The 22,058-nt window shown below is 39.0% G+C and overlaps 1 long non-coding RNA gene across 3 annotated transcripts; it reads right to left on the bottom strand.

Moving 5' to 3' along the window:
* Positions 1 to 291: 291 nt before the first annotated feature.
* Positions 292 to 21,955, bottom strand: LOC148802326 (uncharacterized). 3 transcript variants are annotated; one of them, XR_016082773.1, is made up of 4 exons: positions 21,492 to 21,955; positions 18,573 to 21,041; positions 9,097 to 9,438; positions 292 to 1,290 (listed from the first exon to the last, which is right to left on the bottom strand). It is a non-coding gene; the product is annotated as an uncharacterized LOC148802326 (long non-coding RNA). The 3 variants fall into 3 exon arrangements; XR_016082771.1 differs by lacking the exon at positions 18,573 to 21,041 and having other exon boundaries at positions 21,492 to 21,938; XR_016082772.1 differs by lacking the exon at positions 21,492 to 21,955 and having other exon boundaries at positions 18,573 to 21,485.
* Positions 21,956 to 22,058: the final 103 nt, after the last annotated feature.

Below are 22,058 nucleotides of genomic sequence, written 5' to 3'. Positions count from 1 at the left end.
GTCAAAAAATTTGGATTATAAAAATATTTTATAATCTAGTGCACAAAAGTACTTGGCGACTGGGCGAGCGCGAGGCGACGCCTTGACAACTATGTTTTTACTTGAAAAAATCCATCGCCTAAGTGACTAGACAACAAGGTGATGTAGTAGGGCTGAAACAAACTATCACAAGATAGAAATGAGAGAGGAAGAGAGAGAGAGAGGTGAAGGGGTGGAGAAAGAAAAGAGAGAGAAATCCCAAGGAATCACTCTAGGGTTTGTAGGAACCACTCCATACAGCAAGAGAGCTCTTAAGAAATCTTCAATTCTTCGTTCATTCATTCATTAGCTTCAAAAGGAAGAGAATACATCTATTTATAGTTACTTGTATGGCCTGGAATACTGTTCACCATAATTACAAAAATGCCACTCCTTATCTTGTGCATCAAGAAACACAATAACTTTCTATCTATTAATGCAAAAAATATAAAAATTGAAAGACAAGCCCTACTAAACTAGAGAAACAAGATGTTATAGCCCAAGCCCACACAGGACTAGTTAAAATGACGAAGATACCCATACTGTCCAAATATACAGAAATACAGAAAATTCCAAAATTGATTCTTCACCTCCTACATTACAAGGTGCCTCCCTGTCGCCTATCCTCGCCTTGCCACCTTGAAAACTATGATCCTCGTTCAGTTATCTGTCTCATGTGTCCTTTGGCTGACATGGCCTACGATGAAAATCATGCTGAATTGGGTCTGAACCTGCTTGGCTGAGGCTGTAGTCCGGTCAATGCTGGGTTGGGTCCTAACATATCCACTCAGAAAAATAAACCCACTATTGAAATGGTACATTGGGTGGGAATGGTCCAAAGAGGAATTTGGGATTGTGAAGAGTGAGGACCATTGACAGACCATGAAACAATGAGCTTGTTGTCTTTCTAAACCCACTTTAGAACGTCAATCCTTTGAGAGGGTACTTTTCCCTATAAGAGAAGTGTTGCATAGCCCAATTCCCCCACCCACCCCAAAAGTTAAGATCTTTTGTTGAGAAGTTGCCAACCAAATAAATAATAAACACCTATGATTGGCTCCAAATAAAGTGGATGTACTAGATTCTTTCTCTTCATGTGTGTACCCTCTGTTTGAAGAGTGGTGAAAGCACCAACCACCTACTATTACACTGTTCTTATCCTTCTAAGTTGTGGCCGGCTGGCAGCTATGTGCTTTAATGTTTGATAGAAGTTGGGTGGCTCCACTTGAAGTGGGAGATTTATTCAAAATTGATTTGATGGAATGTTTGCACCTGAAAACAAAAAAAAAAAAAACAAAAAAAAATCTTACGGCAATGAACACATGGTGTGGTGTTATGGGGATTATGGACAGATAGAAAAGCATAGAACCTTTGAAGAAGCGTACAAGCAGGTTCAGAAGGTTTTTGAACTAATAAAAATTAGGGTGGCACACTGGGCAATAATTTGTGATGATTTCGGGGGTGTTTCTTTGAATGAGTTGCTTAGGGGGTGGCAATTTTAGCTGGCTTTCAAATGAGAAGACAACAAAGGATGGTGGAGCGGTTCCCTCCTGAGACGGGGATGGTTAAACTTAATTTTGATGAATGTTGTATTGAAAATCTAGGGGCTTTGGGGTATTGATAGAGTGGTGAGGGATCATGCTGGTAGTATAATACTTAGTTTGTCAGACCCAGCAGGCCAAGGAACTTCCCTGAGGGCTGAGTTGTTGGCTTTGATTCAAGGATTTAAACTATTGTTGCTGCAGGAATGGAGTACGGTGGAAGCCGAAGGGGATTGCGGAACTATTATCAGCTGGATGAAGACACAGAAGTTGATCCCTTAGGAATTCAGGTCAATGGTGAGTGTAGAGAACACTGATGTGGGCCCCACAGCTGTGGTCCCCATTGTGTTCATAGGACAGTATGTGCAACTATTTGTTTCAGTCATGTTAGTGTTAGTTGGTGGTCAGCGTGTTATTTCAGTTGTTATTTATTTCAGTTTGTTATTTGCTTTATTTGTCATGTAAGTATTAAGGGCAGATCTGTCATTTCCTTTATGTATTGAACATAACCTATAAATACTAAGAGAGTGGTGGCGGCAGATCAATTTAGAATATGTCCCTCCTTTTAAACCTTTGTGTTCTCCTGTTCTTCTCCTCTCTTTTTTTCTTTTCCTTACTTTTCTTCTACCTTTCCTAATCTGAAATCCATTAGGATTCAAGGCTGATTGTAGTCTTGATCGCCTACTTGGTATTAGAGCCTATTTAGGGTTTCTCATGTGAGTCTAGTCCAGCCAACCACATGAGAACTATCTAGGGCTGGAAGTTTATAAAGAAGTGTTCGTTGGCTGATTCTTGGAGGTTACCAGAAGAGTTTAGTAGTTGTTCGAAGACTTGGCACGGCTTGCAGAGTGTTGGTAATCAGGAAGAATCAGAGAAGGCTAGGATTCAGGCAACGTTGGAAGGTAGCTAACAGAATTCTCTGGGTAAGTCTTATTTATTTTCTAAAGATTGCTATCAGTCAAGATAGGTTGGACCTATCTAGAAGGAGCGGCCGAACTGTTTTTAGGGTTTTCTCTCAGAGGTGATCAGTTTTTTGGGTTTCACATTGACCCTACAGCAAGACCTAACTGTGAACCCCTTGGAAAGTACAGTTGAGCACTTATTTCAGACCTGCGATTAAAACCCTAACTCTGTTCCAGCATCTCAGATTGCTCTCTAAGCTGGTTTCAGACCTGTCTCTTAGTTTCGAGCTCTTTTAGGGGGTGAAAACTTGTACGGACTGCTTGGTACTGTGATTGCCGATTGGTTTCAGATCAGATTTACATTGGTTTCATGCATATACCGTGATTACAAATTGGTTTCAGATCAGACCTGCATTGATTCCATACTGATTTCATTGTGATTGACTGTTCAAGTGTTGTTTTCTGTTGTAGTAACCCTAATAGTTCGTAACTACTGATTCTTGACCAAGAATGGAGTTTAAAAATCAGGGAGAATGTAGTTTTGGGAACAGCAGTTATGGTAGTGTATCTGAAACTGGGTTTCAGATTACAACTGTGAAATTTGACGGGTCAAACTACTTGGAATGGGCCCAATCAGCCATGATGGCTATTGGGGGAAGGGGAAAACTATGTTACCTCTTGGGAGATGTGAAAGAACCTTCCAAGGAGGATCCAATGTATACCAAGTGGGTTCAAGAGAACTACTTGGTTATGACATGGCTGTGTAACTCTATGCAGCCACATATCATCCAAAATTACTTGTGGGCAAAGACAGCCAAGGAGATATGGGATGTTATGAAAGAAACCTATTCCCAACCTCTTAACGTTGCCAGAGCCTATGAACTGAAGTATGAGAAAGTCCCAAGGATGCACAGACTTATAAAAAGCAAGTCGAGACAAATAGGGTATTTGAATTTTTGGCTGGCCTGAATTCAGATTATGACATTGTGAGGCAACAGATACTGACCAGAGATAGTGTGACCCTCTCTCAAGCATACTCCATGGTGCATAGTGAAGAGACCAGGAGGAAAGTTATGATGCAACCTCAGCCCTTTTCCCCAGCCCTGGCAGCTATTAAACCTAAGTCAGGGGGTGATACAAAAAGGGACAAGAAGAAGGAAGACAAACGGGATCTGATATGTGAACATTGCAAGAAACCCAAGCATACAAAAGATACTTGTTGGAAGCTGCACCCTCATTTGGTCCTAGCAAAACTGAGAAATAAGAAGGGTAATGCTCATGTGGTTGTGAATACTGATTCAGCATCCTCGTCAAGCACAAAAGGCACACCCCTAGAGACCTTAGTCGCGGTTCGGGCTGCCCTAATACAGTTGGAAAAAGAAGTTGGGAATTCAGCTCAGCCATCTCAATCACCATCAGCCCCTGCCACATCTGCATTTGCACATTCAGGTACTCGAGCCTCAGCCTACCATGTTTCAGCTCCAAGTAATACTGAACACTGTTGGGTAATAGATTCAGGTGCATCCGACCATATGACTAGCTTGCCATCCTTGTTCACTACATATCACTTATCCTCTGGTAGAGATAAAGTATCCATTGTTGATGGCTCTCTTGTTCCCATTTCTGGCAAGGGACATCAAGTTATCTGATACCATCTCTCTATCTTCTGTCTTGCATGTTCCTAAGCTTTATACTAACCTGCTTTCAGTCAGTAGTATTACCAAACATATGAACTGTTCAGTAACATTTTTCCCTGATCAATGTATTTTTCAGGACTTGGAGACGAGGAAGGTGATTGGGATTGGCCGTGAGACGAATGGGATCTATCTGCTCGGAGAGAGTTCTCGTTGGGAAGAGCCAGTGGATAAGAAGTCCTTTGTTTCTCAATTTGTGAGTCCAGTTATTCTTTGGCATAATCAATTAGGTCATTTATCTTTCCGGTCTTTGAAGAGTTTGTTTCCTTCTTTATTTGAGTCTGTTGAGATGTCGAAGTTGAGATGTGAGAGTTGTGAGTTTGCCAAACATTGTAGAACATCTTATTCTTTGAGTAATAAAAGGAGTAATAATTCTTTTGATATTGTGCATACTGAGGTTTGGGGGCCATATCACATCCCTTCTGTGGGTGGGTACAGATATTTTCTGTTGTTTGTTGATGACTATACCCGTTTTTCTTAGGTCTATCTAATGCGTTCTCGATATGAGGTTCCCGCTCTAACCCAAAACTTTCATCAGATGATTCTAACACAGTTTGGGGCCAAAATCAAAGTTCTCAGATCCAATAATGCAAAGGAATACTTTGCTAAGCCATTAACTTCTTACCTCCTTAATCATGGGGTTATTCACCAGAGCACTTGTCCTCATACACCACAGCAGAATGGGGTTGCCGAAAGGAAGAATAAGCACATCTTGGAGGTGGCTAGAAGCATTATGTTTACCTCCAATGTACCTATTCGCTTCTAGGGTGATGCTATCCTCACGGCAGTATACCTGATTAATCGGGTTCCTTCCCGGGTCCTTGATATGAAACCCCCTTTTTCACTTCTATACCCAGACGATGAGTTGTTTACTGTTCCTCTTAAAACCTTTGGTTGTACCTATTTCATTCAGCTTCTCGGGCCCCATCATTCCAAGTTTGACCCTAAGGCCTCCAAATGCATTTTCCTCGGTTATGCACAAACTCAAAAGGGTTATTGCTGCTATGATCATGTTTCCGGGAGAAAGTTTGTCTCCATGGATGTCACCTTCTTTGAGGAGACACCCTATTATCCTAGGGTTTCTCCTCAGGGGGAGAGCAGTGAGAGGGGATTTGGGTCTTTTTCCTCAGGAGGAGCGTAGTGAGAGTGGGGTTAACACATATGAGGTTGTTCATTTACCTATTCCATTGGGTGATGAAGGCTGTAATGGTGAGGGTGGTCAGAGGGATCAGAAATTGAAAGTCTATCACAGGCGATGCAGGTAGGTTGATCCCGATCATCGGTAGTCCAGGCCAGCTCTAGTTCCTTCTACGGCTCCAGATCCAAGTATTACAGTCCCAGGACCCACTGAGACACCTTCCACTGTTGCCACTTCCCCTCTTGCAGATGACCTTGACCTCCCTATTGCCTTCCGTAAAGAGAAACGGCATTGCACCACATCTACAGGTCACTGCATTTCCCAGTTTTTATCCTATGATCGCCTATCTCCCTCTTACAGGTCCTATCTCACTTCCATTGCCAATGTCCCTATTCCTAGAACAGTGCAAGAAGCCTTTTCAGTTCCAAAGTGGAAAGATGCAATGCAAGTTGAAATGGATGCCCTGTTGAAAAATAACACTTGGGAGCTAGTTGACCGACCCAAAGGAAAGAAGCCAGTTGGATGTAGATGGCTATTTACTGTGAAGCATAATGTTGATGGCTCCATTGAAAGGTACAAAGCTCAGCTGGTTGCAAAGGGGTTCACCCAGACTTATGGTATAGACTACTTGGAGACCTTTGCCCCGGTAGCCAAGATGACCACCATCCGAGTTCTATTATCCCTTGCAGCAAGTTATTCTTGGCCCTTGTTCCAGATGAATGTTAAAAATGCTTTTCTGAATGGAGACTTACAGGAAGAGGTCAACATGCAGTTGCCTCCTGGATTCTATGATACAGAGATAGGTAAGAAGGTTTGCCGACTGAATAAGGCATTGTATGGATTAAAACAGTCACCTAGAGCTTGGTTTGATAGATTCAGACTAGCTCTTGGAAAATTCGGTTATGTACAGGCCCAGTCAGATCATACACTGTTCATTAAAAGGGTGGACTCCTCTTTGACCCTGCTTGTTGTATATGTGGATGATATTATAGTGACAGGAAATAATAGTAGTGAGATTGAGTCCCTCAAACAACTCCTTCATCAAGAGCTTGAAGTGAAAGATCTTGGTGCACTACGGTACTTTTTGGGTATTGAGGTTGCTAGATCTAAACAAGGGATCTTTATCTCTTAGAGAAAATATTTTCTAGATCTGTTGGCGGAAACTGGAAAGTTAGGTGTCAAGCCTGCTGATACACCCATTGAACAAAATCACAAGATCAGTGCTGAGGGCGGGGAGCCTCTTGAAGACAAAGTTATGTTCCAACGGTTGGTTGGAAAGCTCCTATATCTCTGCCTCACTCGACCAGATATCAGTTATGCAGTTAGTGTTGTCAGTTAGTACATGCATTCCCCTAGAACTACTCATCTTCTTGCGGCAGAGAGAATATTAGCATACTTGAAGAGATGCCCGGGTAGGGGTATACTGTTCAAGAACGATAATCACATGAAGGTGGAGGTCTATACAGATGCTGATTGGGCTGGGAGTGCTGATGACAAGAGGTCTACCTCTAGATATTGTGCCCTTGTGGCAGGTAACCTTGTCTCTTGGAGGAGTAAGAAACAAAGTGTTGTTTCCCACTCTAGTGCCGAAGCTGAATACAGGTCAATGGCTAACGGAGTGGCTGAAATCCTATGGCTGAGATCACTACTTGAAGAGTTGGGTATTGATTATGAGAAGCCCTTGATGTTGTATTGTGATAATCAAGCGGCTATTAATATAGCTCACAATCCGGTGCAGCATGACAGAACTAAGCATATCGAAGTTGATCGACATTTTGCCTGAGAGAGGGTCTCATCACAGGAAGTGTGTCTCCCGTATATCACATCCAACATGCAGCTCGCAGATATCCTAACCAAGGTTGTACCAAGGAAGAAGTTAGAGGCAGACCTATCCAAGTTGGGAATGATAAATATCTATTCCCAACTTGAGGGGGAGTGTAGAGAACACTGATGTGGGCCCCACAGCTGTGGTCCCCACTGTGTTCATAGGACAGTATGTGCAATTATTTGTTTCAGTCATGTTAGTGTTAGTTGGTGGTCAGCGTGTTATTTCAGTTGTTATTTATTTCAGTTTGTTATTTGCTTTATTTGTCATGTAAGTATTAAGGGCAGATCTGTCATTTCCTCTATGTACTGAACATAACCTATAAATACTAAGAGAGTGGCGGCGGCAGATCAATTTAGAATCTGTCCCTCCTTTCAAACCTTTGTGTTCTCCTATTCTTCTCCTCTCTTTTCTTCTCTTCCTTACTTTTCTTCTACCTTTCCTAATCTGAAATCCATTAGGATTCAAGGTTGATTGTAGTCTTGATCGCCTACTGTGAGAATGGCACATGTGCCTAGATGTGCCTAGATGGACTTGTTTCACCAATTCTCCTTTAATGACATTTGGAGGAATTGGGCAGCAGTGGCAAGTTGTTCCTCTTCCAAGACTAAAGTGAGAACAAGCTGGTCATCACCTCCTGCAGGCTTCTTGAAGTTGAATTTTGACGGAAGCAGTCTAGGAAACTCAGGTCCTTCTGGGTTAGGTGGGGTGTTGAGGAATGAAGTCGGGAATGTGATATTTATCTTCTTAGGTCCGTTAGGAGTGGGAGACTCTACTAGAGAAGAAATGTTTGCTGCCCTGCAACGTGTACAGTTTGCAGCTCAATTAGGGGTGAACCAGCTAATAGTTGAAGGTGACTCAAAGGTTGTAATAAGCTGGTTGCAGGACCCAGAGTCAGTAAGTTGGTGTTTCAGGAATGAAATTAAAAAGTTTAGGGTGCTGACAAGAAACATGGACCTAAGAATACAATGGGTGGGGAAATCAGCAAATGCTATGGTGGACTGTATAGCCAAGCAAGGGGCAGCTAGGGAAGTTTTGTATTGGGCACAACTGTAACTTATTACTTTTGTTTTCTTCTTTAGTGGAGAGATCGCAGCTCGCGCCTCTCCAAGGGCTGCTTGTATGTGCTAATTTTTCCAAATTAATAAAAAGTTCATTTATTTATCAAAAAAAAGGTGCCTAGATGTGCCAATGGACTGGCTGATGGTTTGGCTAGAACTAGGGTTGCAAGGGAAAGTTTAGAATGGGGTTGCCCAGGACTAGGCTGTAATATGTGAAAGGGTTTTTTGTTCTTTTTCTACTGCTGTATCCTTCAATATAATGATGTATGTTCCCTTATCGGGAATCCTGATTTCTACCTATAGGCCTGCTGCCTGTTTACAAAGCAGCATGGTATTTCCTTTAATGAAATATGATGTTATTTATCAAATAATAATAATAATAATAAGGGCAATTGTTGCTTCTGATGGTATTGCGGAAGAAGAAGACCTGACAACCAACTTCTATAACCTGAGAGCCAGTTGGAGCCACGTATGATGATGATATGAGAAGGATGACTCAAGGGATCTGTTTTCGTGTTGTTTATGTCAGATGTCAGATTGGTGACATGAGGCAGCAAGTGATTAGACCAGTTCCCTTCTACGAGATCATATCAATTATTTGAACGATAGACATAGATGATGGGGAAGAATGGCTAGATCATTTCCTTTACCACTGCTATGGAAAGGCTAGCGTGCAGATTGTGAAAAGGCATATGCTGGAATAACACACCTTGATACAGGAAAATTGAAAACCCACCCAAAGGAAAATTCCTGACCATGGATCCATCTACATTTTATTTGGATGACATCCAGTTTTAGATGACCATTTAGGTAAGAAATCTTTACTAAACAGCATTAAGAACTAGTAGCTGAGATTAGCCAAGACAGTAACATAAAACACAAGCAATATGCACAAATACACGGACAAAGAAACTTACTTGATATCAACTTTAATATGCTCAATGCATATGCATGCAGATCAGCATCCTTATTATCAAAAAGGCCTTCTGTAAGAACTCCCTTTAGCTTGCTTCAGTTCTGTATCACCCAGGTTTAATTTCTTGGTGTGTTGGTGAGCTGGCTAGATGATTTAGTTTCACTTTAACCCTTGCCTCTACTGTAGGAACATCGGATAATCCATCTGCCTTATAAAGCCAAAAGGCTCCACAGGATGAGTTAGAGAAGAACTTTCTGGTTTCTCATATTCATTGAGAGAACCAGAACCATCAACTTGACAGAAATTTGGGAAGCACCATTAACCTTGCTTCCAGTACCTGATCCTAGAAATATCCCAATAAGTTACATCACTAATCAATCCAATATCTTGGTGACTTTGTCAGGCAGATTTAAGTCCAGTTCAAAAATTAAAAGATTAGTTATCAACTTGGTAAAAACATAAATACCAAGAAAACAAACACAGAAAATAGATAAGATTGTCTAAACAACAAATAATGCATCTGCAGGCAGTATATCAATTGCTACTGTGTGTTAAATTATAAGTTCTGTCATAGGGGTATTTTAGTCTTTTTCCGTCTATTTTTCTATGTTATTTATTTGCCCTTTAATTTTAGTTCAATTATAATCAAAGTAAAGTGGGGTGGCGGTTTAAGATTGGTTTCTGTTCAATCTCAGCTTGCTTCGTGCCTTTGTCCTTCAACTTCTCTCCTACTTCAGTCTCGACTGAATCCAGACTTGCTAGGGTTTTTTACAATATTTATTTTTTTATTCTTGTTCTGATAACATGGTATCAGAGCAAGGTTGATCGACTTAGACTGGAAAGGACACTACAGCAGAGGTCGACTTGTTTACCATAGTTTGAAGAAGGCACAAGTGACCAAAAAGGAATGATCACCCACTAGAAGAGGAGGCCTTCATGCCTAGATTGCAGTGTTTATGGTGGTTTCAGTGGTTTTCTAGTTTCCCTCTAATTGGCAGTTCAAAGATAGTTTGGTGATGAATCATACTGGTTAGTATTATGTTTTCTTCTTGTTTCTACTGAAAGGTGGGTGGAAATAGTAAGTGTGAGGTTTTTATCTGCAATTCATGTTGATGGGATCGGCTAGATGTCAGAAGGTGTTCATTATGCTTTTTCATAATCTGTGCCTGTCCTGGTAGTGCTCTTCGACTATTACGTAATCAATTTTTGTGGGTGAGAAGGACATAGTTAATTTCTGTTATGATCTGCATGGCCCATCATCTACTTGGGAAAATCATGTTGTGGTTGGAGAAGGTGGTGCTACAGGTGATGAGGACACGGTTTTTGTCACTAGGGAAGAGTATGAAAAGCTTCAGTTGCCTTCTTCCATTGGTAATATTACAACTTTAGCAATATCAGGTACAACTTGTCTTGTTTCTTCTTCTAAGTCCTGGATTATTGATCCTAGGGCTTTAGATCACATGATTGGGTCTCCAAATTTATTTGTATCCTTACTCCCTCCTTTAACCTCCCAATCCATCACCCTAGCTAATGATACTATATGTACTGCTTTGGGTACTAGTAACGTAGCCTTACATTCAGATTTGACTTTACCCTCTGTGTTATATGTTCCTAAATTTCCTTTTAGTCTAATGTCAGTAAATTAACAAAAAACTTGACTTGAACTGTTCCATCTCATTCTTTCCTTCTTATTGTGTCTTTCAGGATATCGATACGAGGAAGACAATTCGTGGTGGACATGAGGTTGGAGGATTGTACTATCTAGATGGTGGTGATTCACAACAAGCCCTTTATTCCTCTACTACACTGTTATAGTGGCATCATCGGTTGGGCCATCCATCACTTCCTACTCTCAAAAGTCTTGTTCCAAAGGTAGTGTATGTGTATGAAATGCAATGTGAAGCCTGTCAACTTAATAAACATCACCACATAGAGTCTCAAGTCTTTTTGAACTTATTCATTCAGATGTTTGGGATCCTTGTCCAGTTGAATCTTACAATTTTTTTTTTTTGATCAATAACAAGAAACTTTATTAAAGATATGAAACTATGCGAAGTTTAGGTATAAAGGGGAGGTAAAAAGACTTAACTCCCCACCAAAGAAAACAAGGAAAAAATCAAAAATTAGCCCAAAAAGTCAAATCCCTATTCACCCCTTGCTTTGCTAACCCATCAGCAAAAGAATTTGTAATCCTCCTCACCCAGTTGTAATGAACCACAATATACCTACTCAGCCATTTAAATTTATTCTTCTCATTGTTATAACTCCATAAGCCGCTGTCTCCCCCCTTTAGCCACCTAATCACCACCTCCGAGTCACCTTCAAGGACCAAACATCTGATGCTCAACTCCCTTGCTCTTTGGATACCTTCCAGGGCTGCGAGGATCCCAGTCCTAAGAGTCTCCTTCCCCAATTGGGCCTGAGAACAAAGCAATAATAGCCCCCACCTCATTGCTGAATACTCCCCTAATCCTAGAAGGCCCTGGGTTCCTTAAACAGCTGCCATCAAAATTCAGTTTTATGAACCCAGAAGGAGGAGGGGACCACGAAGGACTATAGGTCCTCTTACAAAGGGCAGAGGAAGCTATCTCCTTCCAATTTCTCACCATATCAGCTACAGAATAGTCTAAGTACATTTCCATAGTTTTCAACCAATGTGCCACCCTTAACAGAATTAGATCTAATAAGTTTCCAATGGTTCTTTCCTTATCTGAAAATATTCGTTAGTTTCTTTCTTCCCATAGAGACCAACACACTGTAGCCCTAATGCTTCTCCACATAGCCTTCCCTCTCTTCTTCGGCCATCTGAAAAAATAGGGAGAGAACAAGCTTTGGACACTCCCAAGGGGTATCCAAACACACCCAACAAGGGAAAAAACCCACTCCCAAACTGATTTAGCAACCGAACAAGTAACCATAAGGTGGTAACTAGTTTCCCCATCAGCTTTACAAAGAGTACATCTATTAGAAAGCAAACAAGAGTTGGATCTCTTCTTCTGAAGTAGGTCATTTGTGTTAATTCTTTCCAGGAAAGTTTCCCAGCAAAAACTGCCAACCGAGGAGGAATGGACCTACTCCAAATTTCTTTAACCGGGAAAGACAACCCAATGGGATCAGAAAGCTGAGTTAAAGACTCAAAAAATGAGGCATAAGAGAAAACACCTGAAGAGGAGGGAACCCAAAATCTGGTGTCCTCCTTATTGGGGTCCAAGAAAACATTTTCAATGATGACTAACAAAGACAAAATGTGGTCCAAGTCTGTGTCCCTAATTGCCCTTCTCAGACCTACGTTCCACCCAAACCTTGAAGGAGAGTCTGAGGGGCTTAAGAAGAAAGAAATGGGTTCATTTTTCAAATCAGAAAGAACATACAAAGAGGGAAATTGGTCCATCAGAGGTGAGTCCCTGACCCAAAGTTGTTCCCAAAATTTTATTTTATTACCGAGTTAAGACCATACCTGATACAAGTACTTTGTTTCGTTTGTTGATGATTTCTCAAGAATGGCTTGGATTTATTTGATGGAGTCTCGCACAAAAGTATTTGATATCTTTCTTTCCTTTTATGCTGAAATCAAGAATCAATTTGATGTTTTGTTTTGATAATTTAATCAATTCGGTGTTTTAATTAAAGTTTTTCATTCTGATAATGCAAAAGAGTATCTCCAACGCCTATTTCATACTTTCTTTGAGTCACATGGAATTATACATCACTCTTCTTGCTCTTCTACTCCAAAACAAAATGGGGTGGCTGAGTAGAAGAATAGGCATTTATTTGACACTGCTCAAGCACTTTTGATCCAAATGTCAGTTCCTGAGAAATATTGGAGTGATGTTGTTCTTACTTCTTATACATGGTGACACTCCGTTCTCTATTGTTTTTCTTTGTCAATTTCTATTTCCTTTGCCACCTTTGCTTCCTCTCCCAATGGTATAGGTATCTTTACTAGTTCCTACTGTTGAGGAGCCCACACAACCATCGGTTCAGAGTGTACACTCAATCCTTGTGGAGTAATATTTCAGCTTACTCTAGATTCTCTTCAGCCATCACTGGTTCCACCGCCAACAAATCCTTCAGCCATACTACCCTAGACCTTCCTATTGCTCTTCGTAACGGTAAACGTGCTTGCACTAAACAACTTATTTCTCGCTATGTTTCTTTTACTCATTTATCTCCATCATATCAGAATTTTGTGTCTTTTCTTTCATCTATGACTGTTCCCAAGTCGGTTCATGATGCTCTTCTCTCACCAAAATGGAAGAAGGCAATGGATGATGAAATCCATGCTCCTCAGTCCACCTACACTTGGGACCTTCTCTTCCTCCATGGAAGAAAAAGGTTGGTTGTCGATGGGTTTATACTGTGAAACACCAAATAGATGGAAGTATAGAGAGGTATAAAGCATGTTTGGTGACAAAAGGGTATATGCAAACTCATGGAGTTAACTATACTAATACCTTCTCACTTGTAGCTAAGATGGCTTTAGTTCGTGTAATTATTTCTCTAGTTTCTCACTTTGAATGGCCATTGTTCTAGTTGGATGTGAAAAATGTTTTCCTCCATGGTGCCCTCAAAGCAAGGTTTAAAATATCGATATGCCTTATACGCCGGTAGAGGCATATCGAGCAGTATTGGTAGTTTTTTTTTTCAAAACCGGTTCAGAGGGGTCGGTTAAGGTCCAGTCCGCCCACCCCCTGAACCGGTTAAAACCCCGATACACCCTCTGTAGTGGCATATTGGGAAGCTCCCGATACGATACGTATCAGCCAATACGGGCCAATACATATCAATACTTTGAACCTTGCCTCAAAGAGGAAGTGTATATATAGCAACCTCCTAGATATGTTGCTCAAGGGGAAGGGGTAAAGGTGTGTAGATTAGACCTGTTCATGGATCAGGTGGCCCGACGGGCCGGCCTGGACCGACCCGACCCCTAGACGGGCTTGAACAGGCTTTTTGGCCCGCGGGCTTAACCTCGGACCAAAAAGCCCGGCCCGTATAAAATTCGAGCCGGGCTCGGGCTTTGCCAAAATAGCCCGGCCTGAGCCCGGCCCGGCCCGACCTATAGTTAAACCTAAGTAAAAACCCTATGTGATGTCCATTTGAATAAATTTTTTTATTTGAGAAGGTTGTTGATTCACTTGTAGGCCCATTGTTCATTTAAATAGGGGAAAAAAACATCTGAATTAAAATAGATAATGTCTATTTGAATAGGGAAAATTTCGGGCTTTTTATCAAGGTCGGGCTCGTGCCCAAGTTGTAGGTCCGTTGGTCGGGTCGGGCTCGGGCTCGGGCCTAACATTTTTCTGTTAATAAAGAGTCAAAGCCCGGCCCAGCCCGGCCCATGAACAGGTCTAGTGTAGATTAAGAAAAACAATTTATGGGTTGAAACAATCTCCAAGAGCCTGGTTTGCAAGATTTAGTAACATTGTATAGCAGTTCAGGATGAAACAGTATAGTGTTGATCACTCTATGTTTAATACATCGTTGTCAAGGCGTTGACTAGGCGACTAGGCACCCTTGGCTGGGCGCCTCACCTAAATGCCTTGACTTTTAGCAACTAAGCACCCTTTTAGGCGACTAGGCACATATGCAACTAAGCGCCTACCTAGGCAACAAAAATGACAAGACGGGCGCCTTTTATATTATCATTTATATTGATGTATCTTATTAATGTATGTATTAATACATTTTATTATATGCTATATATCAATTATACCTTGTTTTAATGTTTTACTATTGAAATTTAAAAGATCAAAGGGTTTTGAGAAGAGAAAAAGAAAGAAAGAAAGAAAGAAAAGAAGAGGAAAGAAAGAATAGAATAATAAAGTTCTTTTTTTTTTCTATTCTCTCTTTCTCTAATTAAATAAAACAGAAACTCCATCCTTGCTTTTTTCTATTTTACTTTCCATCTTCAATATTTATCATATAAAGTTAATAACCTTCTTTAGCTGCTAATTAATATGAATTTGCTCTATTAAATACTTATTATAGTAGTATTATTTTTTAAAATAATGAAATTAATATATGTAAAAGATTTTTATCTTTTAGATGTGATGATTTGCCACATTTTTAGAGGAAATTTAATGTTCTTAATAAAGAGAATTGCTATTTCTTCGATTAACATACATGCTGAATGGTATATAAAAATAGGAAACTAGCCAAAAGTCAGTTTTTTATATTATAAAAATTTTAGCATAACAAGGGAGGTGGGTGTTTGGTTCAAGTGGGTAAGGAGATCAGTTCTGTAATGTTTGATGTTTATTGGATTAACCTTTTCTAATAAGGGTTGAATTCTGTATTTCAATTTAATTTATTTTTTTATCAATTATTTCAATTTAATTTATCTCTAATGAAAGTTACCATTTCTGATCAAAACAAAAAAATTATCACCTAGGCGACTAGGCACCCCAATGTTGCCAAAATCACCTAGATGCCTTGAAAACTATGGTTTAATATGGATATTGCTTTAGAGAATATTGTTTTGGTGGTTTATGTTGATGACATTATTATTACTAGAAGTAATAAACAAGGTATTGATGAGTTGAAACAGTTTTTACAAAACCAGTTTCAAACTAAGGACTTGGGGCACTTGGAAGTATTTTTTGGGAATAGAAAGGAAGTATGTGTTTGATTTGCTAGAAGAAACATGTCTGTTGGGGGAAAAACCAATAGATACCCCTATAGATCCAAATATAAGGATGTTTGATAGTGAGGGAGAGCTTCTAGCTGATCTTGGAAGGTAGAGGAGGTTAGTAGGGAAACTAATTTATCTTACAATTACAAGACCAAATATCTCCTTCAATGTTGGAGTGTTGAGCCAGATTATGTAGATCCTGAGGTCAACCCATTAGGAAGGTATCATTAGAGTGCTATGTTACTTAAAGAGGGCTCTAGGTTAAGGATTGTTGTATAAGAAAGGAGGAGAACCCTCTTTAGAGGGTTGTACAAATCCTAAGCAGGATCAGTCACAGATAGAAGGTCTACAATTGGTTATTGCACGTTCCTCACAAGGAATTTTATTACTTAGAAGAGTAAGAACTAAGAAGCAGCATGTGGTAGCTAGGAGTAGTGTTGAGGTAGAGTACAAAGCCATGGCCCATACTACTTGTGAGTTGATATAGCTAAAACAGCTATTATAGGAGATAGGAGTGGCCATTTCATCAACTCCCATTAAGTTGTTTTGTGATAATCAAGCAGCTACTCACATTTCCTCCAATCCAGTGTTTGACGAGAGGACCAAACATATAGAAGTGGATGGTCACTGTGTAAGGGAGAAAATTGTTAGTGGAGAAATAGTTACAACCTACATGAAGTTCGAAGATCAGCTAGCCGGCCCCTTCACCAACGGGTTAAGTCAAGCACGGATGAAATACATTTGTAACAAGTTGGAACTTTATGATATATATACTCTAAATCAAGGGGGAGTTTTAAATTATAAGTGCAGTCATAGGGGTATCTTAGTCCTTTTTCATTTATTTTTCTTTTTTATTTATTTGCCTTTATAATTCAAGGGTAACAGTGTGATTTGTTCAATTATAATCAAAAAGTATGGTGGCAGTTTGAGATTGGTTTCTATTCGATCCCAGCTTGCTTTGTGCCTTCGTTCTTCAACTTCTTCTCTACTTCTCCCCTACTTCAATCTGGAATGAATCTGGACTGTTGCCAGGTTTTTTGCAATATTTATTTGTTTATTCTTGTTCCAATAACACTATGTAAATAGTAATGTATATTTAACCCAAAGCTTCATGCATAAATGCTTGCTCTATTCCCAGTAAGTAACAGGGGCTTCATTCGCAAGGTGCCAACTGGCTGGTTTATAAGACCTCTTGCTGGTTGTAGAGAGGCTTGGGATCGAATCTTGCCTGCACCAGGATTGGGTGGGTTATGGGCAAGGTTCAGAATTTCAATATGCTACGCCCCATATCGAGCGTATTGTATCGTATCTTTTGGTTCCTGATACACTTGTTTACAGAAGTGTTTTCAGACCACCGTTGACCCAACTGGTTGAACTGTTCGAACTGTCACCTAGCCATGATTCCAAGTCCAGTTTTAGTAATATCCGAAATTTTGTCAAAAACATTGTTGTTTCAGCCCACCATTGACCCGATCAGTTGAACTATTCGAACTGTCACTTAGCCATGATTCCAGGTCAGGTTTTAGTAAAACCCAAAATTTTGTCAAAAACCATTGACCAGGTCAAAATATCTGACCCATCCAGTCAGACCATTGACCCGTTTGACTCGGTGGCCGGGTCACAGGTTGTACATTAAACATGTATGCAAACTTCCAAAGGCCATAACTTTGCGCTCCAATGTCTAATCAAGGTGATCTTTTTTTTATTTGGGTAGCTTTTCAATATCTATGCGTCCCAAGGAGCCGTAGGTGCCTTGCCCTGCTATTTTTGCCAAAAAGCGCCTTTTGGCCTCAAATTGCAATTTTTAATACTTTTTACAAATAAAAAAAATAAAAACTGAATGAAAAATATAAATTAAATATAAAATAATACATATATTACATGTAGAACATAATTATATATTATTTATTAATAAAATATGTGTTTATACACATTTATATACATATGTATATAATTATACATATAATTAAATATGTAAAATGCTGATGTGGAACGGTCTAACTCATTTGACCCAGACGATCAAACCAATGACCCGCGACCCGGTCAATTTTTAAAACATTGGTGTACTAGTGTTTTCAAGAACCAATTTAAAAAAAAAAAAAAAAAAAAAAAAAAGTAATAATAATATATACATATAAATATCCTTAAAACTGAATCTTGAAGAAAAAACTAAAACGATAGGAGTATCATTCAAATTACCGATACACCTCTACCGATACGCAGAGGTGTATAGATACTTTGAACCTTGGTTATGAGTTAGGGAATGAGCTACCCCCTATTGTGTAGCCCCATGGAGCAAAAAAGAAAACAAACAGGGGCTTCACTCAGTAGAAAGCATTTATTAGACTCTATAAGGACCTGATGTATAAGCAACAGCCCTCTCCGAAGTTACATGGTATTGTTGATATTGTTCATAATATTGATCCAACAATAACTTGTGCAAGTATGTGTATCTTTTGTATTGTGATAAATAGCACTCATTTTATAAGATTATAAAAACAAAAAAAAATGATACAAAAACGAAATAGAGCACCATCTATCTATCTATCTAGTAAGAAAGGGAGAGAGAGAGAGAGAGAGAGAGAGAGAGAGAGGGAGGGAAGAGAGAAAGAGAGGTTCCTAATCAGAACAAAAAAGGAAGAAAAAGTTACACCTGATTCAAACTTAAAACAAAGAACTGGCAAAGATTTTCCCACAAATTTGTTACTAATATTAGGAGTAGGGACCAACACAACATAACCAATCTAAATTCAATTCCCATGCCCAGAATTCAACTTAATCACTTAATGCAATAAAGTACAAATGAACAGACAAAAGTAACAAATGAGATCAATGATACATACTAGTTTTTGGCTTCTTTGTCTCGAGATTGTCAAAAAATCCTTCTAGTAGAACTGATGATGATCGAGGTTTATGTAGCTCTCTTTGGTGTTCAGATTCAGCTTTATGCAACTCCATAGAGGACCCCGTTTTAGATTTGCTCAGATTTTAATTTCTTCCAAGGTTGGATATGTTATCAAAGATTGAGAAGAAACAGAAGCAATAAAAGGATAGTTTCAATAATATGTAAGGTGTTTTCGATTTGGTGGAGCTTCGCATTCTAGCTGTGGAAGGGGACTATCAAGTGCTCATTAACTGGTTACAACCTAGAATAGAGGTACCACGGATTTATGGATCCTTGGTTAGACAAGCTAGAGCTACAGATGAAAACTTAAATGCCTTGTTTAGGTGATTTTCTAACAGTCTACAAGATGTACAAACTTCCCAAAACAGGGGTTAACGGGACCAATTGTGAATAGGGAAACTCCAAGACCTGGGTCTAATATGCAACTTTTTTCTGATTTTATCATGTTGGCCAACATAATGTTATTTTCTGTCGTACATAATGCTTTCTATTTTTTATCTTTTGAGAAGGATAATGTATCTACACAGATTTTTGTTAATCGGGTATATAGTTTCTCTATTGTACATGGTTTCTTCCCAGATTTTTGATAATCTGGTGTTTACCAACACAATGTTATTTTGTACTGTACATAGTTCTTCCTTTTTTTGAAAAGGGTAAAGTATCTACCCAGATTGTTGTTAATCTGGTACACTCTATTGTACACAGTTTCTTCCCAGATTTTCGATAATCTGGTGTCAAATTCTTTACGAGATGAAACCTAGTCCATATAATGTTACTGGGTTTGCATACTCCTTTGAAAATCTATCCTAAATAAAGCAGAAGATAACAAAAGGGACCATCATCCATACATTGGTCTTTCCGGTCCCTTCAACCCTAAAAGCCAAGATTAAAGCACCTTCTTAATCAATCTTGGAGAAAACAAAGAATAGCCAAACCAAAACAGAAAAAGTCCCACGTTGGACCTAAAATGGGTCTACAAACTTGATGATACATATACTATTATACTTACATAATTTGAGGCACCTTTCTGTTTAAACTCTCAATTTTCCTTATGATTGCTTTTAATTCCTTGCATTCTAATTAACTGTAGCAGGTAAGAACTTTGCAATGATCATAGTTGTCAAGGCGACGTGCCGACGCCTAGGCGACAAGGCGCTCTTGGAGGTTCACCTTGCCTAATCGCCAAGCAGTTTTGTATACTATGTTATAAAAAACTATAATAATCATTTTGTGTGTTTATAATCATTTTGAGATTATAATTATAAAATAGACATTATTAAACTAAAATAATCATTTTGTGTGTTTATATACTAATTTTCTTTTATTATTTTTCTTATTTGTTAGGGTTTAATCAACACAGACATTGCTAACTACTGTATTGAACCCTCAAAGACTTCAAAACCTGAACCAATAAGTAAGGAAGAACTTAAAATTTTGTCTAATCAACACATTTTCTTTTCTTATTTTCCTATAACAAAAATAGGGGTTCAACCCCTATATTTTTTGAATTTTCTTTTCTTTCTTCTTTTTCATCTCATGAATATGTTGATTTTCTAAACTTTAACATGAAGTTTATACTTTTCTTATGAAAAATATGGATTATAATTAAGGAAATATGGTTATGGAACCTAGGGAACTACCCTAGGATTAGGCTATATGTTTTTACTTAAAAAAAAAAATCCATCGCCTAGGCAACTAGGCACCCCTCTATTACCTAGCCTCGCCTTGGCGCCTTGAAAACTATGGCAATGATGTCTAGGACAAGTATAGCTACTCCTCATATTGCTAGGCTTGTAGCATTAATCAAGCAGAAGTTTCCAAATTTTAGTTCTTCAACCATTGGTTTGGTACTTTATACAACAGCCTCTTTCTATGACAATAATGGTGATCCTATAGTGGCCCCATGTGCATACTCATATCCAGACCAAAACCAGTTGCCAGCAACACACCCTTTGACACGGGCAGTGGCTCCGTCAATGCAACTGCTGCTCTAGGCTTGGGCCTAATATTTTATACCAATAAGTTCTGTCTGTGTTTTCTAATTTATATAATTTTGTATACTATGTATTGGCCTCACAGACCAACCCCCATTCAACTCTAATGCTCTCAAATTTTATACCACCGATGAAATCATGTCAACCATCACTATATCCAGTTGTCATAGTTCAAATTCTTGTCAGCATAGAGAGTCCTACAGTGTGATGGCCAAATTGGAAATCTTATATCAGGAAATTTCGTTAACAAATTCCCCCATGTTATTTTATTTTAGGCTATAAGAAAATATGCAAAATGAGCCAAATTTTACACTGAGGGTGTAACTAAGGAATTTAAGTTGATTAGATCAGCTATATGCCTGGATGTCAGCCAACTTTCTGAGTTTGATTTGAAGAAAGATACTTGCCATAAACTGAAATAGATCCATGTGAATCAGTGGCTGACCTTACCAGGTATCTGATGTGCCAAAATCTTCTAATCATATAAAAGATCAAAATCCTCTAGATTAACTTGGTAAGTGTATGTAAATAGAGTGACTAGAAAGCCTAAACTTCGACATTCAAATGTAAATAGAGTTAACAAAATCAGGAGTATATATTCTAGTCAAATTTTTGAAAAACAATAACCAAATTTAAATAGAATAGCACAAAACTATTTCAAAATTTGAGTTAAATTAACGAAGAAGGAAAAGAAAATGAAGATGCAGGAGAATCTGGAGAAGACTATGAACATGAAACCACATAAACATTGTTTCCAACTTCAAGATTATCGTAATGTACTTTGTTGAAAACAGAAAAATCGAAATAAGCAAGACAAGACTTGGGCTTTTCCTAGTGTTCCTCGTAAAGATGGAATGGAATACCTTCTCTTAAGAGGGCTCGTGACATTAGAGCTTGTGTGAGAGTGTGGTACCTCCGGCTCCGATTCGATTCCAGCATTTTCAACAACTCTATAGAGAAACCCTTATAATCCTCAAGAAAAAACAAAGAAAAGATATTAAAATTCAAACCTTAATCTTGCATTATTGATGCTTTGTCGAGAGTCTCTGAGAGAGGTTACAATGTGTTGGGTTTGAGAGAAGAAAAGACCCGTCAGGAGTGAGAGAAATAAGGAGCTAGGGTTTCTAGATCAAGGGAAGGACTAAACAATTGATTCAGAAGATTAAAGAGCTAGTGTCGGTCGAGACATTTAAAAGTGAGAACAGAGAAAGGGTGAAACATGAGAAACAACGGATAGCAACAAGCAACAGAGCAGGTATCGATGAACAGCAAGTCTGAACGATGAGCAAAGCGTTTACTGGAAAAACACCGCCACATAAGCGCCACTGATGGTTTCATCTAGGCTGTAAACGGATCGAATTCGAATCGGATGTTCAAATTCGAATTCGATTAGAAAATTCGATATCCGAATTCGATTTGATATCTAACAT

This window comes from Nelumbo nucifera, chromosome 2 (assembly GCF_055504915.1).
Source record: "Nelumbo nucifera cultivar China Antique chromosome 2, China Antique-T2T, whole genome shotgun sequence".
Lineage (NCBI taxonomy): Eukaryota > Viridiplantae > Streptophyta > Magnoliopsida > Proteales > Nelumbonaceae > Nelumbo > Nelumbo nucifera.
Note: the sequence above shows the minus strand (reverse complement) of the source record. Positions and strands in the feature narration are given on the sequence as shown.